This window comes from Callorhinchus milii, unplaced genomic scaffold (genome assembly GCF_018977255.1).
Source record: "Callorhinchus milii isolate IMCB2004 unplaced genomic scaffold, IMCB_Cmil_1.0 Scaffold99, whole genome shotgun sequence".
Lineage (NCBI taxonomy): Eukaryota > Metazoa > Chordata > Chondrichthyes > Chimaeriformes > Callorhinchidae > Callorhinchus > Callorhinchus milii.
Genome location: NW_024704840.1, coordinates 54,359 through 58,359, shown reverse-complemented (window position 1 = coordinate 58,359; position 4,001 = coordinate 54,359).

Here is a 4,001-nt window from a genome sequence, read left to right as displayed (position 1 = left end):
TGGAAATGGTCAATGCCATAATATCCGAATGGCTTATAATGGTGTATATGTCGGACTGGAAACTGTTATTCCCTCGACGGTCACCCAGCTGCAGAGATGGGGAAGAGCTGCTTTGTCAGAATTTCTGAGTTCCGAACATATGCTTATCTGAGATGCCCTCTGAGCATATGTTGTGTGATGTTAATATTAATAGTAATCCTGGCATTTGATATAGCGCTTTTCATGTCTTCCAGATATCTGAAAGCGCTTCACGGAATACACTGCAAAGTGAGTTGACTGTATATTTCTGGATGAAACGTGTATCATTAATCTAAGGTACGGTTCCAAAGTTAAGGGAGTTTAACCTTCCTTTTTCCAATACCCCACCATATGTGTTACTCTCTCTACTGCTGTGTGTGGTACATTGCTGCACAAAACATGATTGGAAAAAGAACACTTTACACTATATCCCGTCCAGCACTCTGAGACACTCTGTGCTGATATTGTGACCATCTTAAATGATGAAAAAGGCTATTCAATGCAGAAAGAAATACAATCCCCAGCACTGCTGCCTTGACGGCTTTTGAGAACATAACAATCAGATACGGAAGCTATTCTGCAGCCTGCAATATCTCGGTTGACCAAAGAAGGATTCAATTCCAGGCTTCTGTATAAAAGGCCTGACCTCTTATAGCAGCTCTATCTGTATCTCTATTTTGTTTCAGGTTCCAGCATCTGCAGGTATTGTGTTTTGTTCTCAGCTCTGTATAACTTGCCTGGTGCATGTGTAAAAGGCCTAGTCTCTGATAGTAGGCCTGGTCTCTGTGTAATAATCCTAGTTGCTGTAAAAAAGGTCTGTTCTCTGCACAGTGGAGTCCTGTAGCTCAGTGGTTAGAGCGCTCGCTTTGCAAGCAAGAGACCTGAGTTCAATTCCAGGCAAAGGGCGAAACCTTGGGCAAGTTTCCTTACTCCACACAGAGCCTAATAATAATCCCTCCAAAACCCAAAACAATAATAAATTGGTCATTTTCCATAGACGACTGTTTGTGTGACATTGCTGTGCGCAATTGGCTGCCGCATTCGCCCACAAATATGCAGTCAATTCACTTTACTGTGTGTTCTGTGAAGCGCTTTGGGACGGCCTCCCAATGTGAAAAGCACTGTATCAAATGCAGTGATTATTATTATTGTTAGAAGCAGCAGCTCTCTGCTCCACTTTCAAGATTCTGTCCTATCCTAGTTTAAATCTTACTTATTCTAGCATTACTTTTTAGGCATTTGAAATGGCTCCTTCTGCTGTTTCCAAACATACATTAGAGTAGCTCTTCAGAAATTCATCCGAGGCCCTTTCCTCTTCACTATCTAAAATTTCCCACAGATCAATATATTTCACAGACATGAGGTGCACCTCCCCAATACTAGTGACACACAACTGCCTTCGTCAGCTCCACCGTTGAACTCCAACTGCTGTTCTGACTGAATGATTGTCTGCAATTAACCATATCTGACAGTTTGTTCACCTGAATATTTACCAAAAAGAGATTGCTATTGTACAATTGGTTTTGGTTATGCCTGAAACAGGACTGGTCTCCGTGTACAAAATCAGAGAGAGCTCTCTGTATATCAGGTCTGTGCTCATTATAACATATCCGGTATCTATATAACAGGCCTGATCTCTTATAGGAGCTCTCTCTGTTTCTGTTTCAGGTTCCGGCATCTGCAATTATTGTGTTTGGTTCTGTTCTCTGTATAACTTGCCTGGTGCATGTGTAAAAGGCCTAGTCTCTGATAGTAGGCCTGGTGTCTGTATAATAAGCCTGGTTGCTGTAAAAAANCTCTGTTCGCTGCATAACAAATCTGGTCACTTTTTAGAAGGCCTGGTATCTGTGTAACAGACCTCGTTTCTGATAACAGGCCTGGTCACTGTTTAGCAGGCCTAGTCTCTGTATAAAAGGCATGTTTCAGTATAATAGGCCTGGCTTCTGTATAACAGGCTTGTTCTCTGCATTACAGGCCTGGTCACTCTATAACAGGCCGATTATCTACACAACAGGCCTGACCTCAGCATAACGAATCTGGTCTTTGTATAAATTTTCCCGTCCCTGTAAAACAGGCCTCTTCCATATATAACTTGCCTAGACTCTGCATCACATGTCGAGTCAATGATTAACAGGCCTGCTTTCTGCATACCAGGCATGGTTAATCTATAACAGGCCTGGTCATCTATATAACATGCCTAGTCTCTGCATCACAGGCCTGGTCTCTGCACAGCAGCTCTGGACTCTGTATAACAGACTTGGTCTCTGTATAACAGGCCTAGTCTCTGTATAATATGTCTGGTCTCTGCAGAGCAGGTTATCTGTAAATCAAGCTTGGTTTGTGTTTCTCGGGCCTGTGTGTGTATAGAAGGCCGGGTCTGTTATCACAGGCAATCTCTCCATATTACAGGGCCTGGTTCTGTAGAACAGGCCTGGTCTCTGTAGCATAGGCGTTGTCTCTGTATAACAGGCCTGTTCTAGCTATTCTAATAATAATTATTGCGCTTGATTCAGTGCATTATCACGTCTTAGGGGACATCTCATAGCTCTTCACAGAATATACTTTAAAATGAATTGATTGCATATTATTTTGGGTAAATGCGGCACCAAATGTCGGAGAGCATCGTCCCACCAACGTTTGTTGATTGAGTGACCACATTATTATTTTTTACAAGAACATTTGTTGATTGTATAAACAGCCCTAAACATAAGAAAAACTCAGAAACGTTTTCACACACACAAAAGTATTACTTACACATGTATAAACTTGATATTCATGTAGAGTTAATCAGTCATGAAAATGGATTATCGGGTTCCTGTTTGTACACAGATTCATAGACTCACTGATATTAATGCAGATCAATAGTCTTACAAATTACAAACAAACAAAATATTCTATAGTTCCATGCTTCCAGTAGATACACTGACACAGTCATTCGCAAATCCAACTGAAATATATAGTACCATTCCTCACCATTGTAGCACAAAACATTACATATCTGAATACATTATTGAAAGGATCTGTACAACTTATTATGCAGATTGACGTTATTTCAACGATACCTCATTCGAAAATTTTATTTGAGAAAACTGGAACCCTGTAAACCCTGTATGTCAGTCACACGTAAATAGATTCAGACATTGTGTATTATTAACTGATGGGATGTGTATAAAGGAAATTATGAATCCTAGAAAAATCCTGGACATGATGGATAACAGAAATTTTCATAGGACAGTACGTCCCAGCCTTACTCAGTGGAATCAATCTCACCTCTGGGTCAGCAGTTTGTTGGTTCAAGCCCATATTGGGACATGGAATCACATTGTCTTAACTAGATTTCTAATGCAGTGATGGGGCTGTGTTACATCGCTGGAGGTGCGGACCTTTGCATGAAACGTTCAACTGAGATCTGGCTGATTTTTCAGATGGAAATTAAATGTCCAATGGCACTTAACTATATAATATATTTTCAGTACTACTCTTGCGTCAATCAGTAAACAATTTTTTCAAAGCTGATAATAGAAATTCCATTGTTTTTCCATAGATGTGTACACAATAGAAATATTTGGAGTATATTCTGATTAATAATCAATCTTGAATGAAATACATCTTTCCAAAATTGTGGCGAATAAAGCAAAATGTTCCACTATTGTGCCTTATCTGTCCAGAACTTTGCGTTGCTTCGAGTAATAAAGAGTTAACTTTTGAGTACCCCAGCCCTGGTGTCATGTCGGGTTTTGAGAACATTACGATCAGATAAGGAAGCCATTCTCCAGTCTGCAATATCTCTGTTGTCCACAGGTGGAGCAGATCTTTTTGTCTTTGAAAGTGAAAGATCAGCTGTTGAACTGCAAGAGAGAAAACTGTCAGATGCTGTTTGTGCAAATGAATTTAATTGATGTGAAATCGGAAATTTTCAATTCGTTCATTCGAATCAAACGAGATTGACCGAAATCGGCTTCAGAGTTGGAGTAACCTCTAAA